The sequence below is a fragment of the Puma concolor genome, chromosome C1, assembly GCF_028749965.1.
Source record: "Puma concolor isolate L17-30 chromosome C1, mPumCon1.1.hap2, whole genome shotgun sequence".
Taxonomy (NCBI): domain Eukaryota; kingdom Metazoa; phylum Chordata; class Mammalia; order Carnivora; family Felidae; genus Puma; species Puma concolor.
This window is the reverse complement of record NC_141674.1, coordinates 99549073-99571037: the sequence shown is the minus strand read 5'-3', so window position 1 is coordinate 99571037 and position 21965 is coordinate 99549073. Positions and strand designations below refer to the sequence as shown.

Below are 21965 nucleotides of genomic sequence, written 5' to 3'. Positions count from 1 at the left end.
CCCCCATTCGAGGTTTTCTTCCGTCCATCCACAGAATAATCCCTGTTTGCCCATTTTCCTGCCCAAGCTTTTAACTGTTTAGGTCGGTTTTTTCCTCTTTTCGCTCCAAAATGTTAGTGGGTGTTGAATTTCACATTTCACACTGTTAAGTCGGTGAAATGCATTCCCAGAAGGACCCCCACGACTCCCAAGTCTTGAGTGGGACACCTGTGTGAAGTTCTGTACCCTGGTCTCTGCTCCACCCTCATCCAGCCACTGAAGTAGATGGAAAAAGGCTCTTCGCTTTTTCACAGAACGTGATGATAAAGATGCCATGGAGGCTTTCCCCAGAGCCACTGGCTCCCTTACTAGGAGAAGGGGAAGCCTATGATACCACTACTGGAGATGTAATCCTTTGGTCTGATTCAAGCATTTCCTCTAGTTAAAATGAATCTGTCTAAGAGGGGTCACTCCAGCATAAATGAGTCACCTGGGCCTTCTAAGGAGGCTTCTGAAGAAGTAAAGGATGTCGGGAGATCACGGTATAAGTTCCAGAGTGGGAGCAGTGGGGCTATATGGTGGGGCCAGGGCTGGAATAGGGTTGAGGGAGGCGGATGGCATAGGCAAGAAGAATACGTTCTCGACTGACGAGCCTCCCACTGTTGCTGAGGGCTGGTCCATCCCAGGTGCGCTGGCTTCTGGCTGAAGCAGGGTCCTGAGACCAGGTGTGGGGCCTGCTCGCCCTTCCTGGGCCCTAAGTGACCTCAAGACAACTGGCCTCGGTAGGAGCCTCGGATTCTGCAAAATAATCAGCTAACCCAATGGGGGAGGAAAAAAAAAACCTGGGCTCCCTTGGTTTGGGGAGTTTATTTTATTTCAGTTCTCTTTGTTCAACTGACTGGTTGTTCATGAAAGTGACCAAGTGTGTCACTGAGCGGCCTGGCTGCTTTGTGAAGAGTCACACATGAACGGCATGACCGGTTCTTTTGTTCTCGAGTAACCACAGCCTTAAAAACCAGTCTCTCTGTCAGTGCACAAGCGGGGCCTCTGGGCATATGGCCTTGTACCCAGGAAGGCCGATGCCGGGGTAGGAGAGGCCCAGGGTCCATTTTTGAAGCCCCTCTTTGTCAGCTGGGGGACCCTCCATGCCCTAATCTTTTCACCTGCAGATGGGGATACAGTGACACCAAGCTGGTAGAGTTATTTAAGGAAGAATGATCCTGCACATGAAGGGCTTACACAGTGCCTGGCAAATACTAAGCATCCAGTAGATGCCAGTTTGCTAGTTTTAATCATAGGGGAGGCCCAACAGGTCAGGTATTTAATAACTAGCATGTTGACAATCAGGAAGATGTACAGCCTCTTTCCAACAAGCCGAATTTATCCTCAGAGTAGTTCCAGGGACGAAGACACAGCTACTCATAAGGGTGGAGCGGGGGGCAGAAGGAAGAAGGTCTCTCTCCACAGTGTCCTACAAACTACCCTGCAATGTAGGAAGCTGCACCTTCCTTCTGGGGGAAGGAGCAAGGATTGGGAATTTGGAGAACCCTGAGCCAGATTGATTTCCAGTCCACTGCTCTCAGGAAAAGGATTTGTGTCCTCAACGCACATACAGGTATATGGCCTCAGCGACTGTACATTTACATGCACACACACGCACACACATTCACTCACTTCAGGCTGGAACACCATTGCATCGAGTGTATTTTTTTTCTGGTCTTCCTTCTTATCTCTTACATCCTTTGCAGTCCATTTGGGCATAATTATTATTGCTTTGCTGGCTCGGTTCTGCAGCTCTCTAGAGTGCAGCAGATGTCGACAGCTCTGAAAGATCCCATGCTATTACACAGCAGAACAAATGAGGATGTCAGAAAAGGCTCTTCAGTCTAACAAGAAAACAGAGGAAAGAGACAAAAAGAATAAAGCCTTTGGAGACCAGCAGACTCGCTCTGATTAGATCTTATGCTAACATGATGCCCACTCTGCGTACTAACAGTGATTTAATATGTTTAAACGATACAGGGGAAATACGTCTTGGGGAAAAAAAGAGAAAGGAGAATTTCTTCCCTGGCAGGCATGATTAAGATGGTGTGGGCTCCCTAGGAACACACAACTGCAGCGTGAGACTGTGGAGTGCTGGCCCAAGCATATTTGCCTACAATGCCTGACATGGTCTCGTTATCCTGGGCAGCCACTGTTTTCCCCAACACACAGGGGCCCCACGGGATGCTCCGATGGCTTAGCCGGCCGGTGCATGCTGGGGTGGCGGCCTCACTGCCGGGCCATTGTTCCTTCTCTTGACATGGGAAGCTGAACTTTAAAAGCATTTTACATATGGGGCCACAAGTCCACACAACCTTAAGCTTCCCAGAACAAAGATACAAGATACTCTAGAGTTTTGGAAGTGGGGGAGAGAGAAGTCTCTAATCAAATGGACGTACCAAAGTCCATGTATTATAGATTGTATCATGCAATTTACTAACTGAACAGGTCTCTGGTTCCTTTCTCTGAACCTATTTACTCATTTCCTATTTATAGTCCTAACTATTAATGTAATAGTTCTTTCACCAGACCGCAGCAGAACAGGGGAGAGAGGATTCAGAAGGGCCAACTTTGGGATAGCAAAGGCAGAGTGAAAGGTGTATAGGCCTAGGTATAGGCCTATTCAAAAAATCCTGACAGTATCAGCTATCTGATAAGTTGGCTGTAAATGAGAAGACACAAACACCACAAGGAAGTAGAGAGCATTATATGTGTTTGTTTCCTTATTTGTTCTTAAATCCTTCCACAGTGGGTCTGCCTGGCAGCTTTTGTTATATGGATAAAGAGTATAGCACATACTTCAAAAATCCCCAAAGAAAAGAAGTTTAAGAAAATAAATAAATAAATGAAATGAAATGAAATGAAATGAAATGAAATGAAATGAAATGAAATAAAACAAAATAAAATAAAAACTCCCTGAAGGGGAACAGGTTATCAGCATTCATTGTTGAAATGCAATAAATCAAAAACTGCAGGACTTGCCCCTGTGCCTAAAAGTGCCCCGACTCCCTAGTCGGGGATGTTAGGACTAGTCCAGAAGCAGAGATGGCCTCAGTAGGAGAAGAACTCAAAAGGTCACCTGGTCCAGCGTCTGCTTCTGACAAGTGATCAGTTGGCCCGTGCTGGATGCCATCTAGGGACACTCCCTCATGAGATGCCAGTCCATCGTCAAGAGTGCTCAAATTATTAGAAAGTGCATTGTTACTTGAACCTAAACATGCCTCTGTATTTTCACCCCCTTGGCCATGGCTCTGCCTTCCAGGACTCCAGGAAGGAACACTTGAAGCCTGTTATACATATGAAGGCAGGGATCCTAACACCCGCCTTCTTCCTTGCGTCCCTCCCACCATGGCCCAGCCTGCCTTTTCTCATCCCATATGTCTATGATCTCAAGTCTTCAACTCTGTCTGTGTAGAGATATTACTTTTATAAGGTGACCGGATATACCAAGGTATAAGGTATATCAGCTCTATCTAGGTGTAAGCCAAAGGGCCCAAAGGCAGCCTGGAATGATGGTTTAGCACAAGGTGGGATCAGAACACCATGTTCATGTCCCGGCTCTTGTATGTGACTTTGGACACGTTACTCAGTCTCCTCGAGCTTCAGTTTCCTTATCTGTAAGATGGGGTAATAGTAGCCCCTGACAGGATAGTGAGACTGGATGAGAGAATCCACAGAAAGAGGTTTGCCATAGAGCAAACTGAAAATAAGAGCCATCATTTTGGAGGAAGAAAGGTTATTGCCTCTCTTATATTCTACCCCCTTCCCGCTACAGTCCAAATTTACGGCGCAACAGTGATTCGTTTTGAGCCGATAACCAACTGAAACATCTCTATCATTTCCACGTAGGCTACTATCAAAGCGCATCTGCTGCTCTTTCCATCTTAGTTGTTTGTTTATTTTAAACAAGTGCAGGACTTTGCATTTATCCCCATTAAACATAATCTTATTAGATCTGGTCCATTGTTTCAGTCCGTCAGATCTTTTTTGCATCCCAATTGTGCCATCCAACTTATGAGCTAGCTCTTCCAGCTTTGTGTCACCCACAAATTTTATCACCAGGCCATCAACGTCTTCATCCAAGTCATTAATAAAAATAGTTAACAAGGCAAGACGGAGGCCAGAAACCTGTAGTGTGAAAGATCCTTTCTCCGGATCGTCATCAATCTATTAATTAGTACTCTGTATTCAATCAGTTCTTCATCTACCTGACTTGGCTACCTTCTGCTCCTGCCCAGAGGTGCATCTCGTCTGTCTTCAAGGACAGGGACTTTAGCTGTCAAAAGGACAGCTACAAACGCATTCTGTTTACACAATACCCAAAAACCAGTCTAGCAACTCTCAGAAAGAAATGTGGTACGTCCGGGAAAATGCATTGACTCCTTGCTTCTCACCTGGAGACAATGTCCAGCTCGCGTGACCAAAGATCATCCAAACTGCCTGCCCATTTTTTTAAAAGATCGTAACTTTCCAGTGGCAGGGCTTCTAGCCCCTTCCCTCAAAGTCTCAGCTCTTCAAAGCAGACAAGTCTCCTAGAATTTAATTTATCTGGCCAGGCCCTGGGACCCTGAGCAGGCCTTTAGAACATTCCTTATTTCTTGCCTGGGTTTCCATTTTCTGTCACCAACATCTGTGGGAACCTTGCCTCTTCCAACTTGAAGTTTCTTTCCTGGATAGGGAATATGAAAAGAACATAAATGCTGCGAGCGCCAATAATAGTATTGATCAAGCGACGGATGTGTTTTTGTCCCTTGCCAAACATAACTAACAACTTTGTTTGAGAAGTCTGGGTGTCTCTTAGCAGCCCCAGGAGCAGTACCAGCAAAAAACTAGATGGCTCACCAGAAGCCAGCTTGTAATGGCAGTAGTACCAAGAGGGATCTGTCCCAGTCACTGGCTTCCTGACTGTCCCCTGTCTCCATTTCTCACCCTCAGATTCTGATCCAAAACTTTCCACTATGGCTGGAGACAAACAGTGTTTAAGATCTTGGAATTCTAAGTCCATCAAATGCTAACACACACTCTACACGTGCCTGGTGCAGATCTATAAGGGAGACACAGTAGTAATTACCTCTTAGAGTGGCTGTGAAGATCACATGATATAATGGCTTTAAAACTACCTGGTCCAGGGGCGCCTGGGTGGCTGGTTAACCGTCTGACTTTGGGTCAGGTCGTGATCTCACCATTCGTGGGTTCGAGCCTCATGTCGGGCTCTGTGCTGACGGCTCAGAGCCTAGAGCCTGCTTCAGATTCTGTGTCTCCCTCTCTCTCTGCCCCACCCCTACTTTCACTGTGTCTCTCAAAAATGAATAAACCTTAAAAAATTAAAAACAAACAAAAAAGTGCCTGGCCCATGCGGGGTCGAATAGTGGTCCTGCACTATTAGCTTCTGGTTTCTGTCTTGTTCTTGTCCCCATTTGGTTCTACTCTTGTCACCAGTCCTTGGCCCCTTTCAAGCCTGTACTAGATCTGTCTCAAACTTTAATTTTCGACTTGCCCCTCACAGACTGGCTTCCCCTTCCTTGCCCCCAAGCCCCCGCCCACACACACTGGCTTTTCACAATACCTCTTTTGCACTGAAAATCCCTTGCTGACTCTACTTCTGGAGGGAGATACAGATCAAATATGTGTGCAAAATCCTACCCCTACCTGGAGAGTCGAAGTTTCCATTTATGACGGTCCCAGGGAATAATAACAGCCTTCAGAACTTTTTCACAAATCTCAAAGGTTGTAGTGCTTGGGATCAAATCCTGGCTTCCTCATTTTTTAACTGTGTGACCTTGGACAAATCAGTTTGCTGTCTGGGTCTCATCTGTGAGGTGGGTATCATAAGATAGGGTTGTTGGGAGCATACACTGTTTAGCATCGCGCTTATTACAAAATAAATGCTCAGTAAATGTTAGCTGTTATTATCAGCCTCATTAGCACCAGCCGTCCCCACTTTACATTTCTTGTTAGTATCCATTTTCTTAATAGATTCTTGTAATTCTAGTGGTTACATCCCCTAAATTTCTGAGCTCAATAGCGAGGTCTCCAGAAACCACATGGATCATTCTACATCATGCCTTCCCTTCTATGAGAAAAGGTATCTAAGCTATCAACTACAAAGCACAATGAAAATGATAATTACTGTATTACTACATTTTGAGATCAATTTCAACCACATTTGGATTTGTAGAGTTCATACCCATCCTTCTGTCTTCCTGGAATTCTTTCACAAACTGTATGGAGCCATGTGTTTGCATGTTATACCATGAGTTAAACTTGACAGTAAATCCATGTTTTAGTCATAACCCTTCCATTGTCCCAGTCTTCACCATTCGTTAATAACTTAATTCTTATATTTACTGAACTTCTGTTATGTGGCAAGCCCTGCCACACATCAACTCTAAGGTGTAATTCCCGTCTTCCAGAAACTAAGTTAAGTGGGAGAGAATTCTGTTTCAGGTTAGCAGGTAAAAGATTGCAGCACATCTTCATTCCCATAGGAATGAAGAAAAATGAAGAAAAATTTGGGTAACACAAAAATCATACAGAGTATATTTTCTGGCCACGCTAGAATTTAACTAATAACAAATTTAACCAATAACAAAAAGAGATCTCAAAAATATTAGAATATTTAGAAATTGAACAATACTCTTCTAGAGAAAAAAAAAATCTCAAGGAAAAACACATATATATCCTGCCCAGCACAGAGCCTACCATGGGGCTTGAGTCCATGACCCGGAGATCAAGACCTAAACTGAAATCGAGTCGGACACTCAACTGACTGAGTCATTTGGGTGCTCCCCAAGTTTTCTTCTTAAGAAGCTAATAAAGGAATGATAGACTAAACTCAAAGTAAGTAGAAAAATAGCAAATAATAAAGAGTGAAAATCCATGAAATAGAAAACAGATAAACAATGGAGGAAATAAACAGCAAAAAAGAAAAAAAAGAATTTTTGAGAAGATCAATAAAATTGATAAATCCCTAGTTAGATTGAACAAGGAAAAAATAAAGAGAAAATGCAAATGACCACTATGAAGAATGAAAGGAAGGATAGTGCCTCAAATCCTACAGAGCTTTTTTTTTAAACTTTAAAAAATATTTACTTTTATTTATTTTTATTTTTCAAAAAAATTTTTTTATGTTTAATTTTGAGAGAGAGACAGAACACAAGCAGGGGAGGGGCAGAGAGACAGGAAGACACAGAATCCAAAGCACGCTCCAGGCTCTGAGCTGTCAGCACGGAGCCCGATGACGGGCTTGAACTCATGAACTGAGCCGAAGTCGGACGCCTCACTGACTGAGCCACCCAGGTGCCCCAATCTTACAGATCTTAAAAGAAAAATAAAGGGATATTCCAAACAACTTTATGCCAACAAGTTTAACAATGTTTATGAAATGAATAACCCCTTGAAAAATACAATTTTTCAAAATGGACACAAGAAGAAATAAATGACCTGAAATCTGTTAAAGAAGTTGAATTCACCATTAAAATTGTTTCCCCCACAAAGAACACTTCTGGCCCACATAGTGCTAATGGTAAATTCTATCAAACACTTAAGAAATAATGCCAATCTTAATCTCTTACAGAAACAAGGGAGGAGAAGTTACCTCTTGACCTTCTTTAAAAAGCCTAATATTCCTAATCATATTCCTAATACCAAAATCTGACAAATGCACTACAAAAAAATTACAAACAGATATTCCTCATGAACAGAGATGCAAAAAGCCTTAGCAAAACATTAGCAAATCAAATCCATCAATATATAAAAGGGATAACATATCATGGCCAAGTGAGGTTTATCACAAATAAATGCAAGGTTGGGTAAAGCAAAAAAAACCAAAAAAAACAAAAACAAAAAAACCCAATGTAACCCATCCCATTAAAAAACAAAGGAAAGAAATCACGTGAACATCTCAGTAGGTCCAGGAAAAGGATCTCACAAACCTCACCATCACTTCGTGAGAAAAACTCTAGGCAAATTCGGAATAGAACAGAATTTCCTTAACCTGATAAAAGGCATCTATAAAAACCTATACGTAACATCACAATGGATGATAAAACATGGACCATGTTCCCTCTCAGGTCAGAAACAAGGTAAGGATGTCTGCTCTCACTGTTTCTAGTCAACCCATGTTATGGTATTTCTTTCCATTAAGAGTCCTGAAGACTGGGAGAGACCAAGTTTAAATAAGATAAAGTTAGCTTTATTTACAGAGACACAATTTTGCATATAGAAAAATCAAAGGAATCTACCCCCAAATCCTACTGAAGCTAGTAATTCAGCAAGGTTTAAGGATATAATGTCAATATAGAAAATTTAATTATATTTCTGTGTATTACCAATAAACAATTAGAAAAGGAAATTAAAAGCTAATAGCATTTACAACAGAATCAATATCACGAATACTTACAGATCACTTTTTAAAAAGATAAGTGAGACATGTACACTTAAAGCTATAAAATATTGGGGTACCTGGGTGGCTCAGTCGGTTAAGCATCCGATTCCTGATTCTGGTTCAGGTCATGATCTCACGGTTTGTGAGTTCAAGCCCCTTGTTTGGCTCTGTGCAGACAGTGCAGAGTCTGCTTGGGATTCTCTCTCTCTCTCTCTCTCTCTCTCTTTCTCTCTCTGCCTGCCCCTCCTCCACTCACTCTTTCTCTCTCTCAAAATAAATAAACATTTTAAAAAAACTATAAAATATTATTGAGAGAAATTAAGACAAATAAATGGGAGAGATATACCATACTTACAGGGTAGCTGAATCAATATTGTAAAGATGGTGGTTCTCACAAAATTGATCTATAGATTAAATGCAATTCTAGTGAAATTCCCAGGAAGGTTTTTGTAGAAACTGATGAGTTGATAAAAAATAAAATAGTTGGAGGATTTACACAACCTGATTTTAAGTGTCACTATAAAGCTTTATGGGATTTTTAAAAGACTATTGTTTTTATGTTTCCATATAAATGTTAGTATTAACCCGTCAATTTCTGAGACAGTAAGTTACTGGTATAAAGACAGACAAATAGATCAATGGGGCAGAAAAAAACCCACAATGACTATCGAATGATCTTTGCCAGAGGTGCCAAAGCAAATCAATGTGGGAGGGACAGGCTCTTCAACAAATGGGGCTAGGATGAACTCAGCAGCAAAAAGAAACATACTATGGACACTTGAGACAATAGGAATGACCCCCAAATATCATGTGCTAGACTGGAAGGAGCCAGACACAGAGGAACACATACTTAGAATCAATATGAAGTCCCCACTCATGCAAAACTAGTCTGTGGGGATAGAAATCAGAATAGTGGTGGCCTCTGGATGGAGGGGGTGATGACTAGAAAAGCACACAGAGGAATTTTCTAGAATAATGGCAGTGTTTTAGGTCTTATTTGGGGTGTCAGTTAAATGGGTTTTTACATTTATCAAAACTCACTGAATGGTACATTTAAGATTTATGCACTTTACCGTTATTATACTGCATAAACATATATTAAAAAAAAAAAAACCCTAGGCGCAGGATAAGGAGGAAGAAGACACATAAAGAAAAATTACAATATGATGTTGTAAGTGCAATGCTAGAGACACACACAGAGTTTTGTGAGAGAACATGGAAAGAACACAAACAGTTTGAATGTGGACAAGTCTTGAGCTTACAAGACAATTATACGTCTCTACCCCTCCTGGCATCCTTGCCAACTTGCTCGGAGAGAAGTTCATTCTCCAGTAGTTGAGTGAGGTCTTCACATCAGCAAACAAGTGGGGGTGCCCCCTGACTTTTGACTACTGGAATCTGGGACAGTTCACTGTGGTATGGTGAACTCTCCATACTTGGGGAGAAGGGGGAAAGGAGGAACAATCTAGAACCCACTTACCAGCTGTCAAACACTGGTTTTTCCTGTTTTCCTTTCCTGGTGATCACCCAGACATCCAGTGGCGTTTCCAACACTGCAGCTTTATGAATCCCTCCAGCACCAAATATTCCTATTACCCCACCCGCCCCCCGCCCTGCCTTTTTTGGTCCAATTTAACATCAAGATTCAAACTATGCAAATCTGTTGAAAAATCTGGCTATTTGCAAACAAAGAGAAAATGTATTGCCTTACACACCATATAGCAAAATAAAACCAGATGGATAGTAGACAATTTTAAATGAGTATCGAGATGAATATTTGTCAGAGTTCTGGGTGGAAAAGGAATTCCTGTACAGATAACTAATCGAGGGAATAAGAACAAAACAATAGATTCCTTGACGAAAATACAAAACTTAAGTACATCAGAAAGTCATTACAATTTTTAAAAGCCTTACAACAGTCTGGCAGAAAACATTTGCTACAAATATTTCAGAAAAAAGGATTTATATCCTTCATAACTAAAGAAGGAAAGAGAAACACTGCCGTTACACTAAAAAAAAAAAAAAAAAAAAGGTAGGCAATGGACAACATGAATGATTAACTTAGAAAAACAAAAGTTCACCTCAGGAATACCCAAACAAATAAAATAACCCTAGGATACCATTTTTAAATCTACTGAAATAACAAAGTGTTTGAAAAATGACGACACTCAAAGTCTGGTAACATCAGCATTTTTCCCCCCCACTGTGGAGGGAGTATAAATTAGTGCATTCTTTCTGGAAAGCAGTTAGGCAGTCTTGCATCAAAAATCTTAAAAAATAGTCTTGTCCTTTAAGAATTCCACATGTATGAATCTATTGTGAAACAATCAGAAGGGTGAACACATTTTAGACACAAAGATGTTTAATAAAAATGGAAAACTTTACCTAAATGAGCACAATGACTGAATTATATGCAATTGACTGAATAAATTGTTGTATACCAAAATAATGGAGTATTTTTCAGGTTTTAAAAGTCTGTTTTAAAAACATTTTTGAGGGGCACCTGGGTGGCTTAGTCGGCTGAACACCAACTTTGGCTCAAGTCATGATCTCGCGGTTCGTGGGTTCGAGACCCACATCAGGCTCTGGGCTGACAGCTCAGAACCTGGAACCTACTTCGGATTCTATGTCTCCCTCTCTCTTTCTGTCCTCACCTGCTCATGCTCTGTCTCTCTCTCTCAAAAATAAATAAACATTTAAAAAAATAATAAAGGGGAAAGTCTACAGAGAGGTAGAGAGAACACACTCCATGGGGTGAACTATAGCTCCAATTTCCCAATTGCATGGTGACCCTGGACAAATCACTTTCTCTGGGTCTTACCTTCTTCGTTACAAAGGAGGCATAGCGGCACCTACTCAGCTTACTTCCCAAGGAAGAGTAAGTTAGCTGGATAGGCACTGTGAAATTTCTTTGTTCTACAAATCTAAGGAATGATTATATATCTGCTGTACACTGGCTTGTTACAATGTGAGGATTTAAGTCTTGGGTGGCCTTATATTTCCTTTGCTGTGTGATTTTGGGGTGTAGGGCGTATCAGGTTCACAACTGAAAGCACTGTCTTGCTCATCACAAACCAGGCTGAATGGTTTGGCCACCATCAACACACGACCAGTAAAGCCACATAAAAATAAACACCGCAGACCAAGTCTCCCTCTCTCTGAGAAGGAGTCAGATTCTGGGAGTCATAGCCCTCTCCTTACCCCCTCTTAAATCATGGAATCTTGATTATAATAGGGGCAGATAGAGTAAGTGGATGTTGTTGCCAGTAAAGAATGCGATGGCTCATCTATTGAAGACACCGGTGACCATACTCTTAGAGAAACAGTTTTCTGCACCTTCTGTAGATGGTCAATCTGAACAACATTGACATATCACCTGTATGTGGAAGCCATAACTGAGAAAACAGGAAATGCAGAAAAATTATACAGTGGTTGAAGTTTATTTTGTTATGGTTGTTTCCCATTAAAACCGAGAACTGCTATAAATTGCTGATAGTCAAGAGTTTATGCTTTAGGGGCGCCTGGGTGGCTCAATCAGTTAAGAGTCCGACTTCAGCTCAGGTCATGATCTTGTGGTTCGTGAGCTCGAGCCCCACATTGTGCTCTATGCTGACAGCTCAGAGCCTGGAGCCAGCTTCGGATTCTGACCTTCCCCCGCTTGTGCTCTCTCTTCAAAAAGGGATAAACATTTAAAAAAAAAAAAAAGTGTATGCTTTAGAGTCAGAACACTTTAAGATTGAACCCCAGTGGCTTACTTGTCTAGATGTGTGACTTCAAGTGCTCCCATCTGTCTGCACCTTGGTTTTCTAATCTGTTCATCCAAGTTATTTTCAAACTCATGGGGCTGTGCTGTGAATAAAGGAGAAAATGTATATAAGCACTTACCATCATGGCCAGCACAGAATATGTGCTCAGCAAATGAAAGCTAGAAATACTGAATAATGGCTGTTATTGTGATCATTGTTTTTACCAGAATATTTTTGCTTATATAGAAGTCAACTGCATTCGTATACACTAACAGTTATAAACTAGAAAGTGCAATTGAAAAGAAGACACCGTTTACAACAACAATCGCACCACACACAAAATCAGGCACCCAGCAGTACACTGAACAAAGTATCTGCAACACCTCCATGAGAACGAAGAAAGACCTAAATGAATGGAGAGTTAGATCAGGTCATGATCTCACAGTTTGTGAGTTCGAGCCCCACATCAGGCTCTGTGCTGACAGCTCAGAGCCTGGAGCCTGCTTCCGATTCTGTGTCTCTCTCTCTCTCTGTCCCTCCACTCTCTCTCAAAAATAAATAAATATTAAAAAAAAAAGATTATGTGTTTCTAGTGGAGATACTGTCCAATATAATAGGACCTCAGAAACAGACCCTTGAATATATGGAACTTTGATATTTGAAAGACTTGGCATGGAAGGTCAGTAGGGGAAAAAAGACTATGTAATGAATTAACCTGGGGGAGAAAAAGAATATCTGTACGGTGGGGGGGAAAAGTGAAACTAATTCTTTTTTTTTAATTTTTTTTATTTTTTAAAATGTACATCTAAATTAGTTAGCATATAGTGAAACAATGATTTCAGGAGTAGATTCCTTAGTGCCCCTTACCCATTTAGCCCATCCACCCTCCCACAACCTCTCCAGCAACCCTCAGTTTTTTCTCCATATTTATGAGTCTCTTTTGTTTTGTCCCCCTCCCTGATTTTATATTATTTTTGTTTCCCTTCCCTTATGTTCATTTGTTTTGTCTTTTAGAGTCCTCATAGGAGTGAAGTCCTATGATTTTTGTCTTTCTCTGACTGACAAATTTCACTTAGCATAATACCCTTCAGTTCCATCCATGTAGTTGTAAATGACAAGATTTCATTCTTTTTGATTGCCGAGTAATACTCCATTGTATATCTATACCACACCTTCTTTGTCCATTCATCCAGCGATGGACACTTGGGCTCTTTCCATACTTTGGCTATTGTTGATAGTGCTGCTATAAACATGGGGGTGCATGTGTCCCTTCGAAACAGCACACCTGTATCCCGTGGACAAATGCCTAGTAGTGCAATTGCTGGGTCGTAGAGAAGTTCTAGTTTTAGTTTTTTGAGGAGCCTCCATACTGTTTTCCAGAGTGGCTGCACCAGCTTGCATTGCCACCAGCAATGCAAAAGAGATCCTCTTTCTCCACATCCTTGCCAACATCGGTTGTTGCCTGAGTTGTTAATGGTAGCCATTCTGACAGGTGTAAGGTGGTATCTCATGATTTGTATTTCCCTGATGATGAGTGATGTTGAGCATTTTTTCATGTGTCAGTTGGCCATCTGGATGTCTTCTTTGGAGAAGTGTCTATTCATGTCTTTCACCCATTTCTTCACTGGATTATTTGTTTTTTGGGTGTTGAGTTTGTTAAGTTCTTTATAGATTTTGGATACTAACCCTTTATCTGATATGTCATTTGCAAATACCTTCTCCCATTCTGTCGGTTGCCTTTTAGTTTTGCTGATTGTTTCCTTTGCTGTGCAGAAGCTTTTTATTTTGATGAGGTCCCAGTAGTTCATTTTTGCTTTTGTTTCCCTTGCCTCCAGAGACGTGTTGAGTAAGAAGTTGCTGTGGCCACGATCAAAGAGGTTTTTGCCTGCTTTCTTCTCGAGGATTTTGATGGCTTCCTGACTTACATTGAGGTCTTTCATCCATTTTGAGTTTATTTTTGTGTATGGTGTAAGAAAGTGGTCCAGGTTCATTCTTCTGTATGTCGCTGTCCAGTTTTCCCAGCACCACTTGCTGAAGAGACTGTCTTTACTCCATTGAATATTCTTTCCTGCTTTGTCAAAGATTAGTTGGCCATACATTTGTGGGTCCATTTCTGGATTCTCTATTCTGTTCCATTGATCTGAGTGTCTGTTCTTGTGCCAGAAAAGTGAAACTAATTTTAAGTTTGTACCATACAGAAAAATATCTCTTGATAACTCAAGCATTTAAATGACAAAGACAATAATACCTTTATTTTCTTTTTAGGAGAAATTATAGGTGAATATATATATATATATATATTTAACATTTATTTTTGAGAGACAGAGAGAGACAGCGTGAATGGGGGAGGGGCAGAGAGAGACAGAATCCAAGGCAGGCTCCAGGCTCTGAGCTGTCAGCACAGAGGCCAATGTGGGGCTCGAACTCATGAACTGTGAGATCATGACTGGAGCCGAAGTCGGACGCCTAACTGACTGAGCCACCCAGGCGCTCCATGAACATATATATTTTTAAGTTTATTTATTTATTTATTTTGGAGGAGAGGTGGGGGAAGGACAGAGAGGGAAAGAAAGAATCCCAAGCAGGCCCCGCACTGCCAGCACGGAGCCTGACACGAGGCTCAAACTCACAAACCACAAGATCATGACCTGAGCTGAAATCAAGAGTTGGACGCTTAACTGACTGAGCCCTAGGTGAATCTATTTCTAATCTTGGGATAGGGAGAAAGTTTTAAACAGAAATGCTAACTGTTAAAACTTGATGTTTTATTAAAATGAAGAAATTCTGCTCATCAACAGCCACCTTACAGGATGTGAAAGACAACTTACAAATTGGATTGGTAAAAGGTATTTTCAACACATGAATTATTAGGTTAATTATCAGGGGCATATAAAGAAGTCCTACATTTCAGTCAAAAAACATCTCCACCCCCCACTTCCCAAAATGGCACAGCCATAAACGGGCAGTTTACAGGAGAGGCAATAACATAGAAAGATGTTCAACTTGAGGGAAATGCCAATTAAATCCACAGTGGTTATTTTATACCCAATTAAGTAGCAAAAATTAAGAATTCCAACCTACTAAGTATTGGAGAGGCTATGCATCCACAGGATTTTCTATACTTCACTGGTAGGAGTGTAAATGTGTACAAACTCTTCAGAAAGCAGTTCGACATTATCTTAAATGTCAGCCAGATACCTGCCCCATGACCCAGAAACTTCTAGGTATATATCCAAGACAAGTTGCCGAACACATAAACATACAAGGGATGTTCATAGCAGCATTCTTCCTAATGGTAAAATCTGGAAACAACCCAAATCTGCAATTATTAGAATATACCACAGTGTATTTATCCATTCCCTTGGTATATTCATATAATCGAACACCATACAGCAGTGGAAGCAATAGATTTCTGTTACATGTAACAGTGTGAATGCTGTATTTGACCTCTGAGGAAATATGCCAAGGTAGGATTGACTGTGGGAAGTTTTCCTTAGGAGCAATGCTTGTGGAGAAAATGGGAGGAAGTCTGGGGGAGTCACAGACTGCGATGCAAATATGACCCTAAGTGAAGGAGAAGGAAAGGAGGATTGGACAGAAGGGATGTAGACTGTACTAGATCTGCAGATGATTCGGCAAGGTCACCTCGGTGTCCCTGAGCGAGCGTCAGCTGTCACAGGAGCCCTGTGTCTCCCAGGACTGGGGCTGTCTCAGTGTCTCGACCACACTCAGTCACCAGCTGGGAGCAATGTCCTAGGGATCCGCAGGAAGCGTGGTCTTGGTACAGCTCAGCAATGTTCACAATAGAGAGCGGAGAAGAGGGCCCTTGGTCAAGTACGCCTGCATTCTCATGGCCACCAACAGATGCCTTAACAATATAATATTGAGTGGGGGAAAAAAACCCAACAAGATTGCATTCAGGAGAATATCCTCTAATATAAAGAATAGTTAAAAAAAAAAAAAAAGAAAAGAAAAACTATATGTTAAAAAAAAGCAGGGGAATGACACACACAGGAGTCAGGACAGTGGGTGGGAGCCACAGAAGGACAGGATGGAAGACAAGTATGCAAGCTATTGCCAATAGTTTCCTTCTCGTGTTGATGGGGAGGGGGCTCCTGCATTTTACTTCTATTACTTAAGAAAAACAAGTCAGCGAATATATACATGAAAACACGCATATGAACCAAGAGGGCCATGCATGGATCAAAAATGAAGAGTGTTTCATGAAAAAGAGATTATCATTAATCTAATTCTGTGACTCTATGTCCAAAAATATTGCCTCTTTTCTCTCCTATGCTCTGATATGTTTCTCTATAATTGTTGGTGACTGAGCTGTTGATGGATGAGAGACACTGCCTATGTATCACAGATTAAATTATAGGTTTGTTAGGATCTCCCCGATATGGTAATCTGGAACTTGGATGTCCCAATTTAGGATCTCTTTGATGGTGTGTTCGAAGTCCAGGTGCTAAAATAGGAGCAGCGAAAATAGTTAAATGGTAATAGCATTGCTGTACGTGGGCTTTCTCCAAGTACTAGTTGGTGATCTCCTTCTCAAACTAGCGCCTGGCGTTCAGAATTCTAGGAGTAGAGACCTAGCCTCTAGGGCATGAGGTCCAAGGGAGCAGGGAGACGGCAAAAGATAAGAGACCACAGGGTTATCAAGAGGCACTATGGTACCACTGGTTAAAGACACAGACTCTGAAGTCAGACTCCCTAGGTCTGAATCTCAGTTCTGTCACATTTTCAGTTTGTCACCTAATCTCCGTGGGCCTTGATTTCCACATTTCCAGAGTAGGAATAACAGTACTTTCTCTGTAGTGTGGTTATAAAAATTAAATGACTCATTATACCCAAGATGCTTGAAACAGAGCCTGGGAAACTGTGTAAGTCAGAATGAGCTAGGTTATGGTACAGTAACCAGAAACTCCCAATTGCTAGTGTCTAACAAAAAAGTCGTATTCTCCATGCATAGAAGGCCAAGTAGCACAAGGCGATCAACTCTGTGCACAAGCTTTGGAATGGAACCTCTCTGAGCCCTCGCACAGAGATTCATAAAGCCAGGGGGAGAACACTTATGGTACTCTTTAACAGCTCTCTTTACCCAATAGCAGGAACTGCCCACTAAGCCCCATGTGGTTTCTGCTTCTAAGGTGAGGGTTCTGCTCTAGATCTCCCCATTACAACATCAAGGTAGATAGAACTTCCACTATTAGGAGAACTGTCAATTGCTTTGGCAAGGGAAAGAGACACTATGTGCAATGGTCTTAAAATTTCTTCTCAGATGTGTCACACATCTAATTGGCTGAAGCGGGTGACTGCTTCAAGTGGGCAAGGAACTGGGAGCCCACTACATTCCTGCAGGGAGGAGAAGCAGGATATCTGTGAACAATCCAACGGACTGTGACATATCCGGTGCTAAGTGTTAGTTATTATAATTCTGGAAGATCTACAGTGCCAGCTGAAATATGTTAATAGGATATCCAGGAGGAACCAGAAAGGCAGTTCAGCCTATGCACAAGTCCCTCCTCTACCAGTCTGCCATGTCTCTAATGACCATATTTTTTTAATGTTCGTATCACTAACACCTAGAAGCACCCAGTCGGTCTTTGATAAATAACAGAGACATACACCAGGGACCAAATGACCAAAGAATAAAGAGTGACTTCTAGAGAATGCTCCTAAAGTGACTTTTCCTGGGCCAACTCCCAGATTGCTAGTTGAGGCCCCCATGTGGGTTTTCTAGGCTCCCTCAACCATGTATTTTCTGATATCAGAGTCCTGGAAGGAAGAGTCCCCTGGGTAACCATTTCTGCTCTATGGATCAATTGCTTCATGCTCTTTGCTGCCACTATTAACACAGCCACGTGAAAGATCTCCTGTAATAGAACAGAAGTGTGTTTGAAGGAGACAGAGGAATAAACTTTCTTTAGGTCAACAAACAAATTCACAAGCTCATTAATGGCATGTACATGACACAAGGCTCCAATCCACTTCGTCGTGAGACATGTGGCCACTCTGAGTGGAGCCAGTGGACTGCTTCAAAGCCTATGAGGTTCTTCTATTGACTTTGAATTAACCACTCAGGAACGAATAGATACCGTTTCTTCACATTTAGCAAACATTTCATGTATAATGATGACTAATAACATGGTCCCTGTTTTCATGCAGTGCAGGGACTGTTTTCGGACCAGTGCAGGGGTTTCGAGGAGAGGACGGTCATCAAACAAATAAACACATAGATCAGTCTATAATTAAAACTGAGATATATATATATATATATATATATATATATATATATATATATATGCTTTGAAGGAAAAGGTCATCATTCTATGAAAACACGCAACAATAGGACCCCATCTAAGGAGGGGGGAGGGAGTGAAAAATAGGGGGAGGGAAGGGGCCTGGAGCACAGTCAGAAGTGACCTTCTGAAAACAAAGTTGGAGCTGATATCTAAAAAATAACTAGGGATTGAACAAATCAAGTTTAGGGGTAAAAGGTGGTTTTAGGCAAAGAGTAATATAGGGGCAAAGGGTCTGGAGTAAAAAGGTGTATGGTAAGTTTTTAAAACTAAAAAAAAAAAAAAAAAAAAAAAGTTTCGGCCAGAATGTAGAGGTAGAGGGAGAGTAGTATAAGACAAAGTTGTGCTGTAGGTTATATTAAGAACTTGGTCTTTATCTCAACGGTCACAAAAACGCCTTTGACAGAAGACCCTTTGGGAGGATCTTTGGATGGGGGACCAGAGGGGAAGAACTTATATGAAAAAGCAGCAGTGACCTTCAGTACCTTAACTCTGGAGTTAGGGTTCCCTGCCGTCTCCCGCTAATGGTAAGGAGGGACAGTGGAGACCACCATTTGCTAGTGAGTTCCACTGAACACAAATCCTTCAAGATGTCTCTTTCAAAAAGTATTGTGTTCAAATAAATTTTTGAAGTAGTTCTATACTACCTAGCACCCCTGGAGAGCCATAAAACACAGGAACTATATACAAGGTCAAGTCCTACAGGAAAGGTCAACATTGCTCAGGCCAATATTTCTAAAACTTACTGATCGTGGAGGCATTGTATTTTCAAATAAATCTGAGTTCCAACCTGTGGGGCTAATATTCAGTGAAATACTCTTCTAGGCTGGTGTAGACAGCTTGGGTTTATGCATGATCATAAGTAGCAGTTTAAAAAATAAGTAGCCCTCCCTGATTTGTGGGGTATATGTTCCAACATCCCTAGCAGATGCTTGAAACTGTGCATAGTACCAAACCCTATACAGGTACTATGTCTTGTCCTATACATGCATATCTATGATAAATTTTGTAAATTAGGTGCATTAAGAGTAACAATAACTAATAAGACAGAACAATTATAATAAATGATAATAAAAGGCATACGAATGTGTTTTTTCTCAATCTCTCTCAAAATATCTTCTTGTACTGTACTCGCCTTTCTTCTTGTGATGATGTGAGGTAAATGATGTAGACATTGTGACATTAGGCTACTACTGATCTTCTGACAATATATCAGAAGGAGGATCATCTGTTTCTAGACCACAGTTCACGGTGGTTAACAAACTGTGGAAAGTAAAACCAGAGAGAAAGGGCAACTACTGTAAAAAGGAAACCTTTCATAAACATGGATTTTTCAAACACAGATAGTAACAAGTAACCAGCCAGAAAAGCCATAACTGCCTCCAAAACACCAATGTGTTGAACCCCACGGTTGAGAACCACTGGGCAGGAGGCCAATAAGAAGAATGATGTCTGGCCAACCAATGGCTTAGGAACCCCAGGGAACCTATTGATTGCTCTATTGATTCCAGACTGTTCTCTGACAAGTGTGTCAGAAGAAATCAACCAAAGTGCTCTGGAAGTGTAAAGCTTCAAGAGCACGGTCTTTGAGAGCCAACCTCATGGCGGTCTTGATCCATAAGCTGGGGTTGTGATTGCACAGGACTGCTTAGACTAAACCCTCTTTTTTCATTGCTAAGTCTGTGAGGAAAATTAAGTCCAGGTTCCTCACAGAAGAAGGGCCAGAGCTTGTAGTTCAAGGAAGAAAGAATCAAGGATTGCATGGTGGACACGCGATGGTGGGTGCAGAGAACTGGAACAGAGGGCAAGCCTCGCAGGTCTTGGGCTGAATCACAAGAGGAAATGAGCACAACACGAAGAAAAGAGTGTCCTGGGCTGGAGGGAGAAGGATGTGGGAGCACCAGGCTTACCAATGGTTGGGGCGTTGGAAAGTGAAGGCTCGCGGAGAAAGGACTTAGGGACCCTGTAGTGCTAGTTGCTTGTCTTATGGATGGAACCCTCCAACCTTCCCCGTGGCACACGGCTAGAGAGCATTTGAGCCCAGGCTTGAATGCCAGGCCTGTCTACGTCAGCCAAGTAGTAAGAGCAGTGGCAAGGCTGGCAACGTAGTATTAATCATTTAAATAAAAACCAAAATTAATCTCTCTGGAGCCTGAATTAAGTATAAAGAAAAATTGTTTGTGTTCCTTAAGAGACAGGAAGAAAGGCTAACATTTTTAGATACACATAAATCTGGGAAGAGAAAATAGGCAGTTCCTAAAATGAGACAGAATTTTTTTCCTTTTTCCCCTTCACTCAGAAAAATTTATATTCGCTTTTTTTGGTTCCAAACAAGATCAAGTAAACACAGGCAACCTCACGTCTCTTATTAACTACAACTAAAAACCTTGGGCAAAACCACATAATTGAACTTTCAGAAGGCTCTGACAGGTGGATGAGAGCAGGCAGGGTGAGCAAGGATCACTGGAGTCAAGAAGAGGACGTGGTGGTGATTTCTGAGGCTTCTGTTTGAGGTTTGCTTTCTGCAGGGGATGGGTCCTCTTTTTGCCTCTTACATATCCTGACCTGGATGTTAAAACAGCCTGAACTGCCAGTGGATGCACACAAACATACATACACAAGCAAGCAAGCCAGCCCCAGCGAAAGCCAGAGCGCCTGCAAAGGGAGGACGTAGCAGGACCAAACTCTACTCCAAAGCCCCAGCTTTCCAACCAGAACACTAGGAAGGGGAAACCCTGGGAGACAGAGGGTGCAGAGCGGGGTGGGGAGGCATGAGAAAGGACTCCATTAAGACTGCATATGAAGTTCCTGGCTCACGCTTGAACTGAGCATGTGTCAACCAGCCTAGAATCAGCCCCGTGAAGACTTGGAACACTGAACTGTAGGGGAGACCATGGCCCAGGTTTCAGACTGGCAGCTGAGCGGTATATAGGCTGGGCGGGTCAGCAGAGCGCTTGTAAATGCTTTCAAAACTAAATGGACATTGGAATCACAGACCACAGAAAGTAGACCAGGTTGTGCCATCTGAACCTAATGAGGTTGCCTGCCTGGTTAAAAAAAAAAAAAAAGAAAAAAAAAGTATAAACTTTCTAGATTTAAATAGGACTCAGAGTTTCATGACATAATAGTCAAAATATTTAAGATGCAACCCCAAATCACTTCACATACAGAAGAACAGGGAGACATAGATAACTCTCAAGGGAAAGGCAGTCAATACAAGCAAACATTGAGAAGACTTCAGTATAGGAATTGTTAGACAAAGACCCTGCAATAGTTATTGTAAACCATGCTTCAAGAAGTAAAGGTAAATATTTTTTTATATAAATGGAAAGATAGAAGTTTGCAGTAAGAACAAAAGCTATCAAAAGGAACTAAATGGAAGCTTTAGAACTGAAAAACTCACTGGCAAGACTCAATAGCAGAATGGAAAAGAACTCTACCTCATAGAATACACAAAGCTTAACTCAAAATGGATCACAGAACTGAATACAGAATTAGTTTTAACTT

At 41.5% G+C, this 21965-nt stretch overlaps 1 long non-coding RNA gene across 1 annotated transcript in view; it reads right to left on the bottom strand.

Moving 5' to 3' along the window:
• Positions 1–1665: 1665 nt before the first annotated feature.
• Positions 1666–21965, bottom strand: part of LOC147578273 (uncharacterized) — a 110024-nt gene continuing 89724 nt past the window's right edge. The window contains exons 4-6 of the long non-coding RNA XR_015255018.1: positions 12163–12256; positions 4416–4690; positions 1666–1865 (exon numbers count right to left, since the gene is read on the bottom strand). This is a non-coding gene — a long non-coding RNA (uncharacterized LOC147578273). The remainder of the gene's footprint in view (positions 1866–4415; positions 4691–12162; positions 12257–21965) is intronic.